Source organism: Megalopta genalis, chromosome 12, assembly GCF_051020955.1.
Source record: "Megalopta genalis isolate 19385.01 chromosome 12, iyMegGena1_principal, whole genome shotgun sequence".
Taxonomy (NCBI): Eukaryota; Metazoa; Arthropoda; class Insecta; order Hymenoptera; family Halictidae; genus Megalopta; species Megalopta genalis.
This window is the reverse complement of record NC_135024.1, coordinates 11,500,912-11,525,804: the sequence shown is the minus strand read 5'-3', so window position 1 is coordinate 11,525,804 and position 24,893 is coordinate 11,500,912. Positions and strand designations below refer to the sequence as shown.

General features: G+C 32.1%; 1 protein-coding gene across 4 annotated transcripts in view; it reads right to left on the bottom strand.

The window, feature by feature from the left end:
* LOC117222967 (opioid-binding protein/cell adhesion molecule) overlaps positions 1-24,893 on the bottom strand; it is a 727,814-nt gene that overhangs the window by 463,461 nt on the left and 239,460 nt on the right. The window lies entirely within an intron of this gene.

Here is a 24,893-nt window from a genome sequence, read left to right as displayed (position 1 = left end):
CATTTGTAATATTACCGATATTTAACAATTATAATATAACAGACATTATTTGCTGGAACGCATACTTATTTAACGAATTCGCTACCTTCTGTATTCCGTTAACAGAATAACAAACATCAACAGAAAATTCCTCAGAAGAAAAGGTTTCATTGTTACTTTTAATCAGGGCGTGCTACCATAATCGTATTATTAAAGCATTTTTTAATTATTTGGTGTATATATTGTAAGTGCAAAGCTAAATACAAAGTTTTACTGCTTTAATTTTTCTTAATTTTTCAACAAGAATATGCGATAATCGCAAAAACAACTTAAATCTGTTTCTGCATATTGTAATATCTAACAGTTATTTTGACGGTAAATTGTTGTCAAGTGGAAAAAATATTTTATTAGGTTAGAAAACTCCGTTCGTTATAATTACATGATATAAAATCAATAAATAAGCATTAAATTTGTCCTCTTTCGCTTCCGAATCTAAATTGTGTTAAGTTGTTTCTACACTCTCACACTCTCTCATTTGTAATATTATGTCAAATATTACATGTAGAACAACACATCACAGCGAAATCATTTTCGTTTACTTGGAATGACTAATAAATTGTAGCTTTCGCTGATCTGAAATCATATCTTTATCCTTATATTTTCACTCACCTGTTGTGAATGTTTTTTTTTATCTCATATTAGTATTATTTTATCTATTATTGTTACCGAGAGTACCGTTGCGTACATTAACTGCGCAAACATGCTCCTCAGGGTGTACCTAAGGATGCGACGTTCAAAATCCGTTGATCAATGGCATAGAAGCGAACAATAGCATATCAGCAACCATGCATCAATCTAAGGATATGACATTTTACTAAATCCCATTAACGTCAAACTGTCTGCACCGAGCTCTTTTTCTGTAACAATATCTTGATGATCATCGAAGTCATCGAAGTCGACGAAGTCGTTTAGGCTATGGTGAGGGAAAAGGGCAACCACCAATCGAGAAACCTCAATACGGTTCATTTCTTAGATTAAGCCCTTTGCACTTGATGCCATTTTAACTCGGAATGCAAAATAGTTTTATCAACTTACAGTATTGCTATTTATTTGTTAGTGAATTTTATGCATATGAAATTAAATCTTGTGACTTATACAGCAGCTATGCTTTTAAATATAAATAAAGATACTGTAAAAATCTAATATGGAATATGATATACGAGCCGTTTATTTTGAAAGTGGCATAAGTCACTTCGTTTTTAAGTCGATATATTTAAGGGTTTGCGTTTTAACACGTTTAAAAATATGGATGCTAACTTTCGAGAAGATTTACTTCTATTTGTTATCTCAGGATACTGATATTTTTCTCAGTATAAATAATTTCGTATAAACAATAAAAAATCACCACTTTTCATTACGGTAAAGTGACTTATGCCACTTTCAAAATAAACGGCTCATATCTTCCACTTTAACGTTTCTCGTAAACTACGTGTATATAAAAATGTTTCGAACAAAAGTTGCTTGGTATAAAAAGGAGTGCACAAGACAAGAATTAATTTTCTGCTACTTCCAATTTTTATCAACATATGAAGGTCACTGGACATAATATGAAACATTTGCAAACATATGTATTGCCCACATTGCTTTCTTGCATTCAAAGTCATCTAAAAACTATTTCGATTAACATTAATTTCTGAACCCTTACACTTGAATCATTTTTTATTCTGTATTTAATAGACTTTCGATTTCGCATGATTAATTCGTACATTAAAATACAGAGTGACTATCATATCTTGATAAAAAATGAAAATAGCAAAAAATTAATTTTTGTCATGTATGCTTCTCTTTATACCAAACAACTTTAAAAGAAAAATTAAGGTGAAAGAGTTAAATAACTCACCTTGTGTAGTAATTAGTAGACTGTGGATTATATGCATTTGTAGGAAAAATGAATAAACGAAACAAAGGACTGTGGAGACTCAAGAGGAATTTAAAAATGTTGCAACATTATTTTCACTGTATTAACATCATTAAAAGAAGAAATACATTTTTAACTAACTTCTGTTTGATATAAGAGATGATGAAAATGTAGAGAGATATACATAGAGATCCGCAGTCCCGTAATTAGTATAGGTATAAAGTTAAATGCATGCATTTTTATGTAAATACGTGCACACTCGCCAGGATCAGAAGAACAGAAGCAACTATTAAAACATGAAACGAAGGGAAAATGAAAGAGTATGATTCATTAGCTAGAAAATATACTGTATTTATCTTCCAATGTTATCACTGTTGACAATTTTTTGTATGTCACCAACGAAAAATATATTATACATTATTTATTATTATATTATTATATTATTATCATAAATAAATAAATATATATATATATAATATATAATTTATTAAAATAGATAGAGATATATATTTTAATATATATATATATTTTAATATTATTTTAATAAATAGAAATATAATTTATTAAAATAAAAAACTTCACTACGTCCTTGATTTGATCGTTCAACTCGAAATGCATGTTCCTCAAGATCTTTTTTAATTCCGATAAAAAATGGAAATTCGGAGGAATAACAACGGAAGCGGAACAACAACTTTCTACCTCTTCAGAGCATCAAGTGTTATGGGTGCATTATGCAGCTGAAGGTTCTCGTGTAACTGCACTATTGTATCGGTTGAATACAGACTCCGACGTATGAGTCTCCGCAAATGCTTGAAGCCAGTAAACGACGATGCTTTCCACTGTTAAAAATCTCGATCAATGCACATTTCTCGAATCTCCTTAATGTCACGACCATATTCAACCTCATGTAAAGCGACACCATTGTCATTGCGTCGAGCTAAATTATTTAATCATTGACATATTCATTAATTGTGTATTCACGCGTAGCTGTAATGCTTTTTGCAATCGTTTTTGAAATCTACTGTATATTTTCGTGTATATATATAGTATATTCAATATTTCGTATTCATAAATTACACACAGTGTAGTAGAGTATATATTGGGTGCTTCCAAAATTGTGGTACAACCGGTTGGGTTGTAATTGATGCAAAAGTAAATCGGAAAGAAGAATAGTCGAGGAAGAATTTCTTTAATTCCGATTTAATATATATATATATATATATTCAAGATTTTGTTTTACATTTTCCATTTATTTTAAGATGTTAGAATTACCACCCATGTATGTACCATGTTGTACCATGATATTATGGACAGCGTGTATATTTACGAATATATACGATTTTATGAATTTTTGGCAAGAATGATTGATTAAAAACAAAATTATAAAGACATAAGAAGAATTTGGAAATACTTTTATACTGTGTATAACTTATAAATGATGAAAAGAGGAAAGAAAAGAAAAATCTGACTTATGCTTCTTACAATTCACTTAGACAGTTTTTATTTTGCATAAAATTCTGCAGTCTTTTGATAACAAATGTAACATTAGAAGATCGTAATATTTCCTCTTATGATTTCCAAAACATGCTGCTAAATCTACCACGTAATTTCTTACAAACATGTAATATATTGTAACAACAATATAGTTTAAATATTTTACCTACCTTTATTTCTCATGTAATAAGTGCAATTTACAAATAACAATGAAATGAATAAATATGTGAAAGGAGGAGAAAGGTAAGAAGAAGAATCTTATTTGGCACATCAAATAAATAATATGAAATAACATTTATATATGACCGTTTCTTAGATAAACTGTAAATAAATATAGAATATATAAAATTGAAAATATTTACCACTACTTTGCCAAAAAATTCGTTGCAAGATCCAGTTTCATTTGTCAAAGATTCCGTTACCATATATTGTTCTTTGTAGAAGTATCGTCTTCACTCAAAATTATTTTATACTTTTATGATCGTCGTTTATGACAACTTAAAGTATATTAACGCAGTAAAGTACTTAAAATTATCGAATTTTTTAAAACCAGTAAAAAATTAGCGTCATCTATGTATGTATATATGATCTACACGGTACTCACCATGTTAATATGTATGTATTATACATGGTTATAGCAAGAGGGTAATTTTCAAAATAGCACTGAAACCCAGGAAATATTGGAAATTATGCGAGAGGCTATTAACCACCCTTCCTATTTATCTAGACGATAAATACTGATTTATACAAAACAAAATGTAACGTGGTAAAGTTTAATGGTCGCTTATTTGAAAAAGGATAATGAAAATACCATTTTGATGAAAATGACGAGACTATCTTGTTTCGTACCAGTGAAAAATAATTACAGACAACAGGTAGTTTGAGTTTCAGCAGTACAAACACCAAACAACGCTATACACCAATTCGAGATATAATTCGGTTTCAAATTTATTCTTATCGGTACTGTATGTTCGCTGTTCCATCCTGATTTCTCGACGAATACATATCATTGTTTGCCCATTAATGAGGTATTCGTATCCTTTCCAAGCTGGAATTACATAACTGTTGGCGATTGTACTATACCTAACATTTCCTGGTTGTTAAAGTCATTACCATGGATTGGTAACGATATGCGCGTTATTCGATAGTTTCGAGGATAATTTTCGTTTGCTCCGAAATTTTTCGCTTGCTCTAAGTCCGTGAAATTCATTGTTTGTCGTACCGAAACCAGTGAGTTGATTTCAAGGTGGACACATTCCTCGTGGAACTTTTTTATGGTTCACAGTCCATAAACATTGCACATTGAATGCTAAATTCCAAATTCCAGATTCAATACACTTACTTTTACATCCGGAATAGAAAATATTAAATTATATAATATATTATATATTATATAAAATATTAAATTATAAAAATATAATTATAGCATATCAACGTTGATATGCTATACGTCGATAACGTTAAACCGTTTTGATTGTAACTACTATAACTTGTGTCACAGTTTAATTTACTTATGTGAAAATAGCGATAATAAATTAAATTTAAATAATATTTAATATATTTATAAATATTATATTTAATATTATATAACTTGTGTCACAGTTTAATTCACTTATGTGAAAATAGTAACAATAAATTAAATTCGAATTTAAAATTATGAGAATCACGCTACTTAAAAATATTTTTCTTAATTTTCTTTTGTCCCGATATTTTTCGGTTACTCTAAGCCCGTGAAATTCCAAAGGGCATCATTATTGTTGCATGTTCTCATTGTCGGTGGTACCAAAGTGAGCAAGTTGACCGCGCCCAGAGGAAAACAGAAATGCTTGCCAAATTTCGCGTCTCCGGCTTCCCGATGTGCCTCGCCGCGTTTCTGGAAAAGGCGCGCAAATGGTGAAACCGAAACGGGCTCCATAGTACAGACACTCTTGTTTTACTTGCCCACTTCTCTTACTTCGTCAATCGTCGTCAAATAGTTACCGCCTTAGTCCTAGCCAACACTTTAGCCTTTTGATGCTTGACAAACAACAACTAGCACTCTCGAGACTCAGCGTGACCCGCTCATAGTTTGCCGTCTCGAGTGTATTCAACAAGTTTGTTCTCAAATTAAATTTGCCCCTTCAATAAGAAATATTCATTTCTCTCAATGATTGTTTTCACCGAGTCATAGTTCTCGGCCCTACGAGGTCGGAAAATATTGTATGAGCAATAATCGTTCTTAAACGGCAGAACGAAATTTCAAAGACAAGTATCCTCTATTTCGAGCCAAAGAGATTGTACATGCGAGTTTATTTTTATTATAACTTCTGCTTGAATTAAGGAATTTATTCAATCATTTTCTATGACGTAATTTCATTATACAGATAACTTTTTCTAGTATTTTACAATACGATTAAATATTTCGATAAAAAATACACGATTTAAAAACATTCATTGCTCTACACCTTCAGGTTCTCGAAATATCTAGAAAAATATAGTTTTTTATTCTCGATTTTCAGGACTGCTTTTACTCTGAACATATAAATCATTATACATATATAAAAAGGTATGTTACAAATATTTTTCAATTTCATTAAAAATTTCATTAAAACCATTACGAAAAACATAAATAATCAAATAACTAACTAATTACATATGAACAACTTAGCACATATGGTACCAAAGTATTCTAATATATTTTCAGAGTATAATAGGCTGTATAGCTAGTATTTATGTGAAGGAGAACGTTACAGTTATTGCAAATGAGTGTCAAAAGATGTCATAATGACGTCTCCATATATCTTGAAATAAAATAGAATTACCGGAAACGTTTTCTACAAATATTGTTCGCGAACATTTTCATTTCTTCATGTCTCAATAAGTCAATAAAGTTATCCCATTAGGATAGGAACTCCACGTTGCATCGCGATCAAAATTATAATGTACACCCGTTATAGAGCATAGAAAAACAACTTTAAATATGTATATTTACGATATGCTACAATCAAGGAAAATAAGTTGAAGAAATAAACAATTTTGAAGATTCTCGAGGCACGAATTACCATTGTTTAAATCCATTCAAAATTTTGCATAGATAATATTGTTGGCTAACGTCATAATCCAAGGGGCCGTCTCGAAAGAAAATAGAATTTAAATTGAGTTTCCATTTGATTTTCGACACTCAATTAATGTTATCACGTCGGAGTGATACGTTAGGAAGTATAAAAATTTAAGTCCTACTTCTCTCATGTTATTTCATTGTCTTTCGACCCCCGATAGCCAGTAGTTTTAGAGACTGCGGGGAAGAAAGTACGCCGATAGCTTCCTTTCACGTTTCGAAGTTTCGAAAAGTTCGAACGCACTTGAACCTTCGCAAGGTCTACTGTTTCAAAACATTTAACCACCATTGTATGTATGTATGTGCATGCAAAAGTTTTATTCGTACAGAGACGAGCACCCGAATTATTCGGATGACTTTGAACCTCTAGTTTTGAAAAATAAAAACCAAGGATGAAGAAAAATAAAAACCAAATTCTAAGGGCGAGATAATATGTAATAATATATATGTAATAATATATAGTTAAACAATTGTTAAACAATTGACTTTGAACTTCTAGTTTTGAAAAATAAAAACCAAGGACGAAGAGAAATAAAAACCAAATTCTAAGAATGAGGTAATATGTAATAATATATATGTAATAATATATAGTTAAACAATTGTTAAACAATTGACTTTGAACTTCTAGTTTTGAAAAATAAAAACCAAGGACGAAGAAAAATAAAAACCAAATTCTAAGAATGAGGTAATATGTAATAATATATATGTAATAATATATAGTTAAACAATTGTTAAACAATTGACTTTGAACCTCTAGTTTTGAAAAATAAAAACCAAGGATGAAGAAAAATAAAAACCAAATTCTAAGAATGAGGTAATATGTAATAATATATATGTAATAATATATAGTTAAACAATTGTTAAACAATTGTTTATGAACTTGCATTAAAATATTGCTGCAAAATCTTCCATTATTGATGGAATTGATTTCATTAATTTATTAATTTTGTAGCATTAATTTTGTTATCATAAACCTAGCAGGGTTAGCATCTGACCTCTTTCTGCAGGACACGACCTTTTCTCATTTTGTCCTGCCGCCCTTTCCTATCTATTAATAATATTGGGAAATGTCCTCGTTTTTCTACTGCTCATTTACGGAAAAATATCACATCTGTGATTTTAAAAGTACAGCGGAAGATTTTCTTGTGGCGGCACTAGATAACTGAAGCGGAAGTTTGGTATTTCTGTTGGCATCGCTGCTGGTAACTGCAAGATGCCAACATGCTATTGTTCTTATAAATTATAATAAGCATTTTGTAAATGTCCTCCTTTCTATACCACTATCCTTCTTTTTGAGGCAGTTCGACTGGCGTAGTCACGAAAAGTCACTATGCAAGGAATGGAGACAGGTGACGCTGTACTGGGTGTCCCACAATTATCGTATTTCCGAGAAATGAGGGATTCCTGAACTCATTTGAAGCAGCTTTTCCCTTAGCGAAAACGCGATCTGCGACTTTGTTTACGAGTTATTGACGGAAAACAGTGACCAATGAGAAACGAGGGCGCGAAGTTCGAGAGTCCGCAGCACGTGGCTTTGGCAGAAGGTCGGGACGGATTCGAGCCGCCTTCGAAGTATTGAACAAATTACGGATTACTGTATATGTATATATACATATGGTAATATAATAATAGTAATTCTGGTACGAAGGATGCGAGAAGATCGATTTTTTATGGACATCCCTAAATGCATACATTCTGTCAGCAGTACAGCTACCGACTGCGTTTTATTGTTAGTTTATTTACAATTCATCTGAAGAGACCAGCAATAAGCGTAGTCGATAGAACATAACGTTTGAAAGGTCTTTGCGTTATCGACAGACGATGCGCGTTTGTATTCGATTATTTCCCACTACGTGTTAATAGACTGCGCACTCGTTTATTCTACCCATTGCATCGTGCTCCCGGCCCATGCACAAGGCGCATCATGGCCCGCGAGTTCATTAACACGTTCCGTGCCACGTGTACCATCGATGGTACACGCTTGCATGTTTACTTAGTGAACTGAACAAATTGTTTACAAGAAATTTAGAACCGAAGAATCAATTTCCACCGCAAGAATGGGCGTTGATAAGTTTTTGTTACGTTGTTATGTGTACGAGAATTAATAATTGCACGTAATACATCAAGTTTTAGTAAAATATCAAAGTGTGAAGATTCGAGTAAAAAAAGCTCGGCACGGAACGTGTTAACCCTTAAATGCATGATTTTTTGTTTTGAATTTTAAAAAATCGTTTTTTATAGGAATGTAGTCATAGGTTACGTAAAAAATAAATAAAAAAGTCTAGGTAATAATATTGAGTATTTATTTTGAAAAAAAAGTTGTATGTAGACTTTTGGCAACAATATGCGTTTATTACTAAAATTATTGTAGACGTAAACACAAATGGTCATGTATTTATATTATCTATTAGTATAGGAATTTTCACATTATTTATAAATGAAATGCAGCAAAGCAATTGCGATTTTTGTTGTGACAGAAAGCAACCTTGCATTTGATGCACTCAGTTCGTGAAACTCGAAAAAAGAAAATATCTCTCCAAGTAACACATTGAAGGTTACCACCCACCACATTCAAATGTCAGAAAACATATCACTTACTCGCCAAAAGTAATGTCAAGTCTTTTATTTCACACATGGTCTATTGTCTATTGTTATCAACGTGTGTTCGGAAACGCACATACTCAGGTTTTTGAATAAAATTAAGTGGAACTGGAATGTAGACAATTGGCAACAATATGCATTTAAGGGTTAAAGTTATTTAGAAGTGAAGTTTGTATTCACCTAAGCACGTGTGCGTAATATTCATCGCGCTCAAGCTGCTGTCGTCACTTCGTAAGATCGATCTTTTGGGAATCCCAATTGGCTACCGAGTCAGGAAGAGCACAGAGTTTTGAAGACGAACAATTTAAAACATAGGACTACCATTCACATCTTTGTATCGTTTCTCTGCAAATTCCCGAGCTCGGAACGACAAGTACATACTCACACTATCGGGCTGTCACTCTCAGCGAGTAATCGTGTGCCGTGTAGTTAGTTCCAGAGTAGTTCCGCGTCTCAAGTTTTCTGTCTCTAAAACTCGGTCCTGAAGCATTCTTTCACTGTCTTTATCACTCGGTGGTCATCGCGCGTGATTGTTCGGCCAATAAGAAGAACGAAATTGGTTTCGTCCTCCGTCTTTAACACGTTGAATGCCACGGGGGTCACCGGTGACCGACACTTAACTTGGCAGTGACGCCATGGGGGCCACCGGTGAACGGCGCGCCCAAATTGATAGAAATATATATAATTTAAAACAAATGTCAATATCTAAAATTTTGTATTATTACCATCGTCAATTCAAACAGTGGCCCCTGTTGCAATTAACATGTCAAACATGGTTATACACTGTAACTTATCTATTGCAGATAATACTTCAACATTATATATATCGCATAAAAGAAAATTCATCGTGGCGCCACGGACAATTTCTGTAAAACCAACGTGGCATTCAACGTGTTAATATATTTGACCAATCACAGCCTGTGCCAACTCCCCCAAATGTTATTTCTATCTCCATATTGCCTAAGTATATCTGCCACCTATTAACCCTTAAATGCACCGTATTGCCATTTGGCAACATACAGAAGAATATTTTGTTTTGTAGCCGATTGGCTATATACGATAATTTTGTAATAAAAAACTATTTTCCTAAAGATATAATTTTTTTCTTCGCTTTTTTCCCTTAATACACACTCATTTTTTAAATGAAGTTTGATAAGTAGAAATTGAAAACAAAAAGTCATGCATTTAAGGGTTAACGTCATTACATTGTACGGGTGTTCCCGGGTTAAATCGCCAAACATTAGGTATAAATTTAGGATTCTAAAACGAACAAGTTTTTCCTCTGGAAGTATGCTTGCAAATGCTTTCTTCAAGAGATATTGACTACTACAGTTGTAGAATTTAGTAATGCACTCCATCGAAATAATTCAGGTTCATCATGTACATTACAAAAGAAAACTGTTGAATTTATCACAAAAATAATTATAAAAATAATTGTAATTATTTCGTATGTTACAGATAAACATTACACCTGTGAATAACAGATAAAGTGGCTGACCGACGCTGTACACCTACTGTTTCGTTACACGCTTGCACTGTTCTCAGTTTTAATGTTGAAACAGTAAAATGAAACATTGAAATGTCAATAGTAACACAGTAGTAACCGTCGATCTTGGAAACACAGATATGTCAGTTATCCGTTCCTAACTCTCGATAACTAACAGAGGAAAAATTTGTTTGTTTTAGGATCCGAAATCTATATAATATATATATACCTAACGTTTGTCGATTTAACGCGGGAACACCCTGTGTAATATTAAAACAAAAAACATACTACTGTAATAATATGTTATCACGTTACGATTCAATTGTAGTGTCAGCAGCACAGAATCATTGAATTGAATTGTGATCATTATTACAGTACATTGTTTTTTTTACGAAACAGGTTTCACTTTTTCCGGTTCGCAAGTATTTTCACAGTGTTGTTCGACAAGTTCGCAGCTGAATCAAATAAATTAGAGAAAAATAACAAATTGTTGTCCGGCCAGACTGGACGCTAGACTTCCAGGAAGAAAATCGCTGTCCAATGACACTGGACACCGGTACGGAAAGAGTTATCGCAGGTAGCTGCGAATCGCGACTATCGACCGTTTCAAACATGGTCAACTGACCTAAACAACTGCACACGACGCACCATGGACAGGAACATTTTTTCAATTTAACTATCTCCAGTGCCATCATTTACAACACACATGAACTAGTAGGAACAAACCTTTTTTTATATCGAAACACCTTGTACACTCGAGAAACACCAGAACATAATCGACTTTCAAATATTCAACATCAAAGACGCACAAACTACTTGTAACACACAGAACACTTTGTTAAACACTGTATGCGCGTATAATTTGAACTGCTCGCGTTACCAGAAGAGAGTGACATCTCAAAGTAACTAGCACCGCGCTATTAATTTACCAACAAGCATTTGGCTTTCGCTAGTAAACGACAAAACACATCAAACACCCTGATCACGAAATAAACCGTAATATTCTGAATACATAAAATACTCAGATTGAAGTAATGTTTGTCGATAATATATATTATTATATATATTATTATTATTATTATTTATATATATATAAAAATATAATATATATATATATATATAATTAAGTATACGTATCATATAGTTAAGTGTCAAATTACATTGCATAAAAATAGTATAAATTAAATTAAATTAAAGTTATTTATTATAATTTAATTGTTTTCGTAGCTTTATTATAAGTTAATTGCTTTTATAGTTTAATCATTAGCTTTTTTATCTAAAATCTTTCATCGATGAACAAAAATCTATTATTTAAAAAATGTATACATTTACGTATTGTCGAATTATTTGGAACTTTTTAAAGAATGTTCAGAATTCAATTTCAGAAATATTTTCATGTTCGACAATTTTCAAAACGTTCTATTCCGCTTACTTTGTTTTGCGATCAACATTGCGAATTAAACAATTAGAGGTACAATACAGTTACCGTTCGAAACAATCGAATTTGTGTTTATTACGGAAGCAGCGAATAAAATCAGCTATCCATTTATTGTGCAAGTCGTGACAATCATGTTTCCTGTCTCGCAGTATTTAAAAAAAGATTCAGGTTCAATCTACGCGTGTAATCTTTCGAAATCTTTATCGGCGCAGCTATTTTCACATTTCAAACCCATCTTGATTTACGCGAAATGGACGATACGTTTTTTTCGCAGTTCGTTTGTTTCCCCGTTGCTGTCATCCTGCGTAGCTGTCCTATAGATCGCAAAAAGCGTTACGCTCTCTTCCAAAATCATGATACAATGCAAGCTGTGCCGGAATATCAACTGTTTTAATCGATACAAATAATTCGCGGTTTCGATTTTATAAGTAGTCACTGAATGGATTTATTATGGATCTATATATTATTATATTATAGATTTATATTGATTTATTATGATAAAAATGAGTTGATGAAATAGGAAACTGTGAAGACATTAAAAAAGAATTTAAGAACACTGTTATACTATTTTTCGACTTATTAAAGTTATTGAAAAAACAAATACATTTTTATTTTATTTCTGTTGTTGACAATTGTATTAGAAAATTTGTAATTTTGCATAAAGACCCGATGTCTGTTTGTAAGCGAATCCGTTTCCTCATTTACCTTCAAATACAGCGAAGTACAATTCTATTAGTTAATCTCAATTAATGCAACAAACGATACTCAAAGTCAAACAAGGAACATTAAACACGTTAGAAATAAGTAATATACTACTAAAGTTAATGATTATTGAGAATAGAAATAATAAACATCAGATGAACAAAATACGAATTGAATTCAGTTGCAAGTGCATCTAAAAGTTCAAGTACGATTTTCTTAGAACCAAATTTCAACATAGAAATAAATAATGTTTTGTTCGCCAGTAATTTTAACGGTTAGAGTTATTTAAATGAAACAATCAGATATTGGTTTTATTTGAAAATAGCACACAATAACGAAACACCATTCCCGAGATAATTGGCGTTCTCGAGTTTTTATCCTGTTTACAAAATCTAACCGACAGACAATCAATACCGTTAAAATTATACGGGTCAACGCGCTTCACCCGATGCAATAGTCCACCAATAAGCTCTCCCATTATTCCGCGAAGTGATTCATCTGAAAATTCTAATTATACGATTGATCGTTTCAAACGGCAATGATTAAAGGAAATTGAACGCACCTAATTAGATAGCGACTATAGTAGAAGCTACTAAATGGCGCTAAGTAAGAATTTCAGCTGAATTATGAAAATAATAATCAATTAAAAATCATTCCAATTGCGTATTTTTCATGTATATTTCGAATTCGAACAAATGGATATGTTGCTTTCGAAAAAATTGTCGAGCGTCAATTATCCGTACCAGTGTTTCGTCAAAGATAAATTCAAGATCAATTTCAAATCTCGGTTTCTTTAACATTATTTACAGAACTACTATATATCGTATACATGTGCATACAGTCAGCGTAGAAAGTAATCGTACACTGAATTTCATCAGATTTTTAACAAATTGTCGATATTTGAACTGTTACAATTTCGTAACAGCGTGTCGTACAAGGGCGAACCTGGACTCATCTAAAAGCTTGAAACTTCTAATTACGCTTTACAGCGTCCATTTCCCTTGAACATGTTTTTGCATAATGTAACAGGTGGAAAGCCCGTGACATGCAATTTCTCGAAAATGTTACGGAATGAAACGTCTGTAAATACATTGGAAAATTTTTGCCTCGACTCATCCTGACATAGATCTCAAGATTGAAACCTCCCCTTTACAATGACCCTCGAACTTTGATGCACGATTCTTTTTGTAGCCTCTCTATTGTGCTTCAAATGAAAGGTGTACTCTCTATTTTACAGTAACACGAGGTACACGAGGACTCTACACAACCGAACTTGTTTCTCGTTTCTATTACATAAAACGACTTAAAAAAGGTCGTGCATCAAGTTTTGAGTGGACATTTCAAAGGGGAAGCTTCAATCTTCAAAACTGTGGTCGATTTATTCGTGAAAAATATTTTTCAATTGTTTCAGAGACATCTCAATTTGTAACATTTTCGAGTAAAACTATGTCTTCAGCTTTCCGTTTGCTATTTGTACCAGCATGGTAGGAAGAACTGATCGATGACTCGTGAAGCTAGATGCTTCAAGCTTTACAGTTAGTCTAGATTTATTATTGGATGACACTTTTTTACGGGATAACAGTTCAAATATCGGCGATTTGTCTAAAATCTAGAATTTAGTGCACGAATACTTTTTACGCAGAGGGTACATATAATTTTGAGTAAGATATGGTCGTGGACAAATACGTGTGAACATCTGTTACAACGGAAGGGGCTACTTTGCTAAATAATGCATAAATAAGTTTTTGCAAAAATTACAATCGTGCGAAATAATAGAGAAATAAGAAGGTCACGTTTTTCAGCTTTTTTATTTAAGCATATGACGAAAATTTAAACAATGCATTTTTTAAGTATTGGTAACTGATATGCGTGCTAAAAATATTATCGAAATCGGTTAACGTCGCTATGAGCTATAAACAATTAATGATAACGAAAATGGCAGTTTTTCACGACTTCCGATCACAAAACAATAGGAAATCTAGAAATTTTGATATTCTTCAATACCAGTAATTTACCAAGAGCTGATTCTTTTGTCTTTCTACCCAATTACTATGTTTGCAAAAATCTTTTTACTCATTGTTCAGTATACTTATCCTTCCAACGTCATAACAAAATTCAAGTTGTTTGTTCCGATTTTAAAAAAGTAACTTCTTTCACAAATGGATACTATACTATATATAATACTGTACTAGTTAGATTATATATACTATACTATATACAACACTATATTATAGCGTTAAACAGAAGTATATGTGTATAGGTATAGTATCCATTTAAAAGAAGTTACTTTTTTAAAATCGGAACAAACAACTTGAATTTTGTTATGACGTTTGGAAGGATAAGTTTATTACAACAACGATACTCTTCCGATTAACACTACGCCAATTTGACACGTTCGTAATTATTTACTTTACGATCATTGAAATTATAAGGATACATTAAGGGAGAATTTATTTAATTTCGTTTTATTGAGCGTATTATGATAAACAGCCCAAAAATCTGAGTAACTCGTTAAATAATAAATATAAATAAACTCGTTATTTATATGAAGCAATATAAAATTGTTGATTTCGAAATTTAATTTAAATATATTTGATTTTTGTTTTTTATATTCGTTTTTGATAAATGACGCATATGTGGGTTATGATGGTCACCTTGAAAAATTTTTAATAAAAGAAGAACAGGAAAAATACGAAAGAAGCAACAAAGAGAAGGAAAGAATATTAAAAACAAGACAAAGCTAGATAAAACTACCAAATAGTCTTGTAATATTAACTATGATGGTGCAGACGATGTCAATAATGTATGCACCATCTGCAATCAATTTGGACGAGACAATGAAATATGATAAAAATGCACCTCATGCTGTCTATGTCATGATGCAGACCGTACCGGATGGGATTCTCCCGAAAAATATGGATGCGATGACTGTATGACACGCTGACCACGATTACTCGCAGCGTGACTGCCATTTCCAACTGGTGCGAGCAATAAGGATCAAAATCGTTTCTTTTTATAACGTTAATTTCACCAAGTAAATCATTACAGATATAATTACTTATGTTTTGCACTTATAGTATGTTTTGCGCTTAAAATGAGAAGTTATTTGAAATAAATATGTTACCTTATATTTTGATTGTATTGCATCTTTTGTTTAAGTGATCGACATTCCCCTATTCCTCCATAATAAGTAACTGTAGGTATAATTCCTATCGTTGTAAACGGAGTAAGTACAATGGTGTGAATAATTATAGACTGTAGACTTAAAATAACTTTTACAATTTTAGCGATATTCAAACAAAAACTTAAGAAAACAACATATTTGTATATTTCTATATTTGAAATAATAGAAAATAGAAATATAAAAAACATTTTTTTTTGTTTTTATTTAAATATTAGGAAATATGTGAAAGTTATTTGGCATTTATAACTCCTAGCAGCACTGTAGATGGCCTTCCTTAGCTAAGACTTTCTGTATATTTAAACAAAAATTTAACGAAAAATTGTATTTGTATACTTCTATATTAGAAATAATAGATCATAGAGATATATAAATGCGATATTCTGTTAAGTTTTCGTTTAGATATCCGGAACAATGTCAAAGTTACTTTGAGTCTATAATTATGAACACCACTGTACATGACGAACTGCTCTACTCTGTTGAAAAATTCTCCACTGATTCTGATTCTTGAAAAATTCTCCATTGTGTGAAAGCGTCGAATGTCTGCATTTGGTCAACTTCATTTATTTAGATGGCGAACATAAAAAAATAATAGCAAGTTAGGAAACGCGTTTACGGCGTGCGTTTAATGTACGCGTTTGTACGATAATGAGACAGAAAATATCCTATGGATATAAACGCAGGTCTTTGTTTTAAAAGCGACGACGAAATGGAAAGGAGCAGATATAATAAAGCGACGCAGCTAATGAAAAAGGAACGGAAAGAAAAAGGCGCAGGAAAATTCGCAGGAAGTGGTAGAGCAGTAAAAGGAGAAGTAGAGAGGTTCGTGAGGGATTGGACGGTAAACGTACACCAAGTATGAAGAAGACTATATTGAGCCTTGAAAAAAGCATTGAGAACAGAGGATATCACAGGAAAAGTGGAGAGACTTCGTGGTGTTTAAAACCCCAAAGTGATGAAGAGAATGTTATATGGAAATAACTGACTGAAATAAAGGTCAACGTGAAGAAAGGTAAAAAATTGGAAAGTTGAAAGGTAAATCAAAAAGGTAAGTACGTGACGGTAATATCGTCAATATCATTACGTTCTCTATATAGATGTCGAAAGATTTGGGGGGAATGCTGATACGAATGAGTATTAGTATTACAATTTATTGAATTCTACAAGAGTAAAAAAAATAAGCGGTAATTATAATATATATATATAAGGATGCATCTCATTGATTTTGACCAGATTTAAATAAATGTAATAAAAATGTATAGATACATGTTACAAATACATATAGTGACTAACAAATAGAATAACTTCTTCAAAAGTGGACAAAATGACCTATACTACTAGAGATGTTAGAGAGACTAGTTTACTAGAGAATATCCACCAAATTTTTCTTTTAATTTACAATTGATCTTTATCTGTGTTTATAACGAAAATTTCAACAATGCATTTTTAGATCTCCGTGACATTTTAGCAACTTTTTAATTTTCATTATAAACTCACATAAAAAACTTGAAAATCCATAATTTTTTAATTTTTCTGTCATCCCAACCAATTGCAATTTTTGAAAATAATTTTTCAGCCATTATCTAGTAGATTAATCCTCCTACCGTGTAAACAGAAATCAAGTTATTTCGTTCAAATTGAAAAAACTTATTTCTTTTTTTAAAAAAGTGTCGAAATATCAATACGAGTTACGTATATATGTTAGAAAACACAACATTCTGAACAATTTCTTTCTTTGAATGTACTGCCGCTGAGTTTCTGAGATATTTGCAAAAAACCGCAACCAGTACCAACATTGCATTTTATGAATACGTGCACGTCCGTGTCGTGCGTATGGTCAACATAGCTTCGTCAACTAGAATGTAAATAGTATTCACTAGACACGTAAGCGCACTGGCCGAGCGCGTTCGAATTCACTGTTGCGTTCCATTAAACACCTGAATCACGTTTGCATTTAGATTCGTTATCCTCTGTAACTACTTTATATTCTACACCAGGTACGTACAAACGAAACTTTAGAGTTTACGTTCTTCGGCTTTCATTTTTGACGAAGTTCGGAAACACCACCGTGGTCGTTAAACGTGAGACGATATCTACCAAGTACGGAACTTGTCGCTCCAGCAAAGAACAATCTTCGTTGAAAGGAGCGGCCAGAACAAACGGGGAAACAATAATTGCATCTACTTCAAACACAGTTATAATCGAATTACTTTGTACTGTCAATCCAATTCATCTATAGCGGGTCAAGAAAGTTTCCGTGCATCCTTTATTAGAATATAATTTTTTCAACGCTTAAGCTGCAAACGTTCTACGCTACTCTCAAATTACAAGCGTGGAACTTTCATGTTTGATTATTTTTTTAATTAGGTATATAGTAGAGACTCTCTTATCCGAAGGTTTATTTGAGTACACTCTATCACCCAAAAATTTTATTCAAGTTCTCTTCTAAGGGATAATGCAACTAATAGAACGTTTAGATACCGGAATATTGTAAAAATAAATGTTCGAATAAGAGAGACTCTATTGTAACAGGTTTCATAAATTATGTCTCAGAAATTATTATAATGTTTTTAAATATATTTGACCTCTTGTACCAGCAGATTCCTTTACCTAATAATTATTTAGCTCAGGTCAGCATTTATTATCACCTATTAATTATTATTATTAGCCAATTATTGTTACCTAACACCTACAGTTGGAAGGATAAATTTAAAAAACACGTAATTTTGTCCAAAATTACAGTTCATATTAAAAAGTGATTTATAAATAATTTATGAACGTATGTTATAAACGTGTTTTTGAGACATCAAGATGAATTTTGTTTTTTGTTTATTTAACAAATCCGTGGCCCATTTCGAAATGAATTTATTGATTTATAACACTTTGGCTTTTCATGGTTGACTTTTTTTGTCTACACATTGAAATAACCATGATCTAACCATGAAAAAATGAAGATAAAATTTCTTTTTTTGTTACAGTGACATTCTGTACATATAGAGTATGATGTAAAAAGTCTCTGTATATCTTTGCCCAATCACGTATCATTCAGGAGTTATATCAAACAGCATTAATTGAGGGACAGCCTGTATAATCAACAATTTATAACGGAAAGTGTACTTTCATTTTCTAGACTTACGCAGTTCACATCCGCTGACTGGAATAACTTTCTGAAATTCGTCGACGCAATCTTTATACGTACATACAGTGATAAACTTATGACTTCACAAAATGCTTATAATTAAAGAAAAACGTTGATACGAAAACTACATAATATGTGAAAACTACTTAATATTACATGTTACGTAATTTCCTTTCTTTAACGTTCCGTAATAGAGAGACAAAGTTATTCGATTGTTCGAACAATTCAATTGTCAGCTGTGTCATGTTTTTGGTTGCGAAATTCAACTGTGTAACAGTTTTTAGCGATGCCTCAGAGTGCAAAGGGTTTAACGTACGGAACTGGGTGAGCAGCGATTTGTATTCAGTCTAGAGGCTTTAGTAGGTGGGCGCGCTTCCCTTTCCTTTCCGATGGTCAGGAAATATAATATTCAGCGTCTTCGAACTCGGCGACCATTATGGACCGAGAGCATCATCATGCTGGACCCACTTCCGCAATCTGGTGGTAAGAACGTCTTCCAAATGACTTAGCAGTTCATCGATCAGAAAATTACTCCAGCATTCTCCAGTTAGTATGCTATAAAGAAAGTGTATGCTCACTATGTATCCATCTACCATATCGCATCGAAACATACCGCGACCACTGACATCGACGTTCAACTGACCGGTGACAGTGTAGATTATCTCTGGCAATTGATTTTTCTTTCCTTTTTATAAAATGAACACTCGTGATTATTAAAAATGCTAGCAGAAATTATAGAAATACGAACAGAGAAGTTGATGATTTGAGACGTTAGATGGTTTGAGTTTAAACCGTCTAACGTGTTCGTTTGAGTTCAATGTTGAACATTATTTGAATTCTGTTGAGTAAATATTTATTCGAATAACTATTATTCATTGTTTCTCAAAAATTAATTATCTATTTATTCGAATACGATCGTAAAATCATTCGAATAATAATACGAATAACGGTAACCTGCTTTTGTTGCTGCGTAATTTTATAAGAATATATTTATGCAAATACAGTTCAATTTCAAGTACTTAGTTATAGAATTATAGAATTGTTATGCATTATTAATTAATAAATAATAAGTTACCCAAAAGTAACGAACTTTCTGATGCAGCATTTGTAAAATGGAATACGGAAAAAATAAATCTATAAACTATGAAAAAAACACTTTGTATTCTATTATTTTTATTCAAATCGATTATTTTCCATATGTATTCCTGTATGAATAAATTTTTATTTAAATAAAATCTGATTCGAATGAATTCTTATTGGAATAAAATTTAATTTGGATAAATTGTTATCCAGATGCATTTTTATTCGATTGGATATTTATTCCATAGTGTCGAATTAAATTTTATTTGTTACTCGCATTATTTCTTATCCGTCATCCGAATACAATTTTGTCGAACTCTGTTTGAATTACGTATAAAATAACGGTGATTATGATATGCGACAGAACGCAACTATTTGATATCACTGTGATAAACATCAGTTAATTGGAAATTTACATAAATACCAATTAAATGTCAGTCTATGCGTCACAAGAGATCAGCTCAAATCTACTGAATTAGTTATATTTTATATTTTTTGTGGGCAGTTGTGCTGAGTAACTGTGAAGAAATATTAATTTAAATTGTAACTTTCTAAAATGGTTCGATTGAAACATAATTTTAAAAATTCTGTAATTATCTTTTTCCTCTCAAGACCTCAAACGCTTACCGACAACTAGGACATTAATTACAAAAATACTGTTCTAGTTAATACAGTTTTGGTAGAACTAACTTGATGTATCGAAAATTAGCTTATTGCTGGAGATAGTGTCGTTTAAATAGTTCATTATTAGACAATATTAGCATTGTGTAATTTTGATAGAAATTACTGAGTTCACAACCTGGAACTCCCCAAGTTTGTATTTATACTGCACTGTATTTCTTAGTATCTTGCTACGTGAATACTACGATTATTGTTACGCTCGCTACGTGCTGTTATTGCTTATCATCTCTATTAAAAGTTACGCTAGTTTAATTAAGTGTAAAAGGCAGTTTTCGCTAAGTACATATTGGGGAAACCTTTGCATCGCCAACAATTTGCCTTACCCTGATGCTGTCTGACCAGTGATGGAGATTTCTACTAACTATCTGCTAAGTGTGAATGTTATTCTGTTCTCTTAAGTCGGAATAAAATTCTGTTTTCTTCATCTCAATGTTTAAGAATTTAAGTAAATGTAGGCACACGATGAATATATAATTTCATTTTCATCGAAGAGATTATTACAATCGACGAACTTCTAATTATTGTAACTGTGAAGAAAATGTTACGGGAAGAGTTACGTTAAATACTTACGAAATACTAATAACACTAATTCTACGTTTACTATGACTGCATGGCACATGGCTGGTTTCAACAAAGTCTTAATACTTTGACTACCACGCCAGCAACCTCAAAAATTTCTTATTAATAAAACATTTGATTCAGTGAAATTAGAATTGAAAAGTTAAGTTGCACAACATCATTTACTTATAATAGATTTATGTCTGAGTAAATAATTTCATCATGCACATATTACTGAGTATTATTAAAAAAGAAGAAACGACGATAAAAACAAATTAAGTGGTAGATACAACGGTGTGCATGATTATAAACTCAAAATAACTTTTACATTGTTATCGATATCCAAACGAAAACTTAACAAAACATCATATTTGTATATTTCTATTTTCTATTATTTCTAATATTGAAATATACAGATAGAATGTTTTGTTGTACATTTTTTTCCAATTTAGATGGTGTCTTAGCGAAAGGAGGCCACCTACAGAACTGTGAATAATTATAAACTCAAAATAACTTTCACATTTTTGCTGATATTTGAACAAAAAGAAAAAAATAGTTTAACTGCATATTTCTATTCTCTATTATTTCTATAATATAAAAATGTGCATATAGAATGTTCTATCAAGTTTCTGTTTAAATATCATTAAAGTTGTAAAAATTACTTTGAGCCTACAATTATTCAGCCTGTAATTAATCAGCCTGTAAAGCTGATAACACGGGGCTGATATATGCAGTGTGCTTTCATGCGACGCGCGATGTCCATTATACATTTTTTTGTAATTTGTCATACAAAATTTGAAATTTGTTAACGGCATGAAATGGCCTCGAACAATCTGCAAAGGTCAAAGTGTTATAGGTCAATGAATTCATTTTGAAATGCACAATCCGTTTACATACAAAAATATACAGTTCCATTTTCAAAAACCAAGGTCACCTTAAAATCTTGGAAACACATCTACTCAGCAAAAATTATCGACCATTATAGGATGTTCCCCTCGAAACAAGGTAAGTTTCGTTTGACACATTTTTTGAGACCAGCTATAATTTAGGAGATAATTAAGTGCGTTACTGCAAGTGAGACACCCTGTATATAGTGAACATTCATCTTTGCGAGGACATACAACATGCACTCTTCGAGATAAAAGCATTAAATACTACCGAAATATATGTAGCTGCGAAATGCTTATAGTAGATACCTGTCAGTGTTCGAAAATGTTTCAACTTTCGAAAAGTACAGTAAATTCTTCTTAATTGATGCTCAGATTGTACACAAATGGATAAGGAGATGGACATGGATGTCATTGACGGACATGGATGGACATTGATAACGACTATTCACCCGTGATTTGAAAAGGGACCGTTTTCATCGAGATCACCTTTCGTGAAAAATACAATTTATTCGAGATTCCGTCGTCGTATGCGAGCATCCGTTTCAATGCTTCAGTTCACTATTAGAACTCGTCACAGATAATCACTGTAACAGGATTTGTTTTTCTAGGATCGTACCGCAATTGAAGTCTCTGTGTACCCCTACACGAGCTAAAAGTGTTCCGTATTCCATGCGGGGTTCGACGAAACAGAAGAGACAGCTGAACAGGATAACGAGGGAATTGCATTAATGTGTCTCGAAACGCGCCTCTGGCAAAACTTGCCCGTTTACGAGCTTCATCCCACCTTGTAATTACGAATCACCTTTTCTGCAGGTACGTACATGCTCACTGGACGAATGATTGACTACTGTAAATTTTGTTGTTACGAGAATATGTAAGCTCGCGTGATTTTGTTACAATGCTTCGTCTATTATTTGGGGAGAAGTTCTTTTCAAAAAAACTATATCTGCATATGATCCATATATTACGATTCATGAAAAGGAATAATGCAATTATAGGTAAAATATAAGTATGAAGGGTGTTCTCGAAATAATGGTAGAAGGGATCAGGAGATAATTCTAAATGAAAAATAATCTATCTGTAACACGAAGCTTAAGATACAAAAAAATGTTATTCTTTTCTCGACTTATTTTTGCATGTAGAATCATCATCCGTGTACCACGTTTTCGGGGTCACCTTGTATAAAGATTGGAAATGTTAGAAACTATTGAATTAACATAGGAGCTTCTATGAACTTTAATCGTGACTAATTTTGCGCTTGTTCCATTTCACATTAAGGTTATGAATCTGTTCGTAAGCGTCTAAGCAAATTGAGTTAGCAACATACATGCATCGATAAAGGCGCATAAGGTGGAAACTCATAAAATACTTGAGAACGTGAGAGGAAACTTAGTCAAAATAATCTATCGGTTATTTTACGACCAGTAAGAATGTCGTGTATCCAATTAAATGGTAATGAGCCCTGTTAATAGCGGCTACTCGGTGCTACAGTGCTTCGTTCATTTCACAGTAAATTAAGTATAATTACTGGCAATTACTGCATTTCGTTGCTATTTAATTAGCATAAGTTTGTTTGCAAGATTTACCACGATTCCGGCAGTTAAAACTCTTGGGAAGTGTTCTCTCTTGGGTGAATTATGCTACATACATATATGTATATCTAAGCATACAAACTAGCTAGTAATCTCATAGCGTGAAGACTGTAAAGTTTATACGATTTATGCGGAACTTGATAGTAAAGTCAATGACAACATAAAGAGTCATAGCTGAAAGTTTCGATTCAATTTAATATGATACAATATTACTGGGCATGTATGCAAGAAATTAATATACAGGATGATCCACCCAAATGTAGCCGTAATCATTAAAAATACCACAAAACTAAAAAGAATTACACTTCGCATTTTTTTAGTCGTGCATTGATTCATCATCGACCATTCAGATTTTATACAAAATATTAGTTACAATGAGCAATGATAATATTCGGACACTCTTTAAAACGCAATCACTTTTTAAGAATTACGATTTGAATTTTATTCAAATATTGGACTGATTAATTTAGAAGACAATCAGTATAAACATTTTTGTAAAAATTGCAATTGGTTAGAATGACAAAGAAAAGAATAAAGAATGTGATGTTTTTTCAACATTTTTACATGAGCATATAACAAAAATTTTGATCAATGCTTTATATAGATCTAAGTAACTGATAAAAATTTGTATTTTGCCAACGAAAATATTAATCTTATCTTTTTATAATTTTTTAATTTTTGTTTTATTTCAGTATTCTTTATTTTAATTATTTATTTTGTATTTGTTTGCATTTATATAATGTTTTTATTCGTCGTATACATTGGAAAAACGTTTTTTAAATCGTTTTATACCGATCTAACCAAATGCGATTGTTTCACAGATTTTATTACTCATTTTTTGTCTAGCAAATTAGTCACTCTAACACCTCAAAAAATATAAATAATTTGCTGCAATTTTGAAAAATCGCGTTAGTTGAAAATCGCTTACAGGCGAACATTGCATCTGTATTAAAGCATCTGACGGATAAGTTAGTTGCATGGCCCTGACACTGAAAGGAAATGGCACCTTAACGTATGGAGTGTATTGTATTGAAGGCATTGACGCATTACGTAGGTT